The following is a 480-nucleotide window of genomic DNA, read 5'->3' as shown; positions in this document are numbered from 1 at the left end:
TTGACTCCCGAAATGACGAAATGTCTGTCTGTCTCAACCTTGAATATCCCTCGCCAGGACAGCCTCTGTTTTCAAGAATTCCACAGATTTGCTTCTCCCTGAGCGTGAGAACATCCACCTTATCTCTGATTTCAATGGGCAACTCGTTTCCCTGAGATAACGCACCCGGGTTTCAATCAGAGCACAACAAGCCTCCAAAGTTAGATGTGAACTCATCGGCGTCTCCAGCGCCAGTTGTAAGTATTTAAAACATTTTGTTTTTTGACCTCCAGTTAAAGCAACTGCCCTGATTTGCACGTTATATTTGCCAAACAGGAACCTGCTCCAAACGTACTTCATTGGCAGTGATTTAGGTGGTGGTGAAAGGCGCGATAAAAATACGAGGACACAATTCTTTCTCGATCCATTGGCCTGATAATTAATCTCTTCGCTCATGGAAATGGATCCTTTCCATCCACTCTATCTCTCATCAATGTGTTT

This window comes from Rhincodon typus, unplaced genomic scaffold, assembly GCF_021869965.1.
Source record: "Rhincodon typus isolate 14 unplaced genomic scaffold, sRhiTyp1.1 hic_rhity00001419, whole genome shotgun sequence".
In the NCBI taxonomy this organism is placed as follows: domain Eukaryota; kingdom Metazoa; phylum Chordata; class Chondrichthyes; order Orectolobiformes; family Rhincodontidae; genus Rhincodon; species Rhincodon typus.
The sequence above is the reverse complement of the archived record's forward strand: the minus strand, read 5'-3'. Positions refer to the sequence as shown.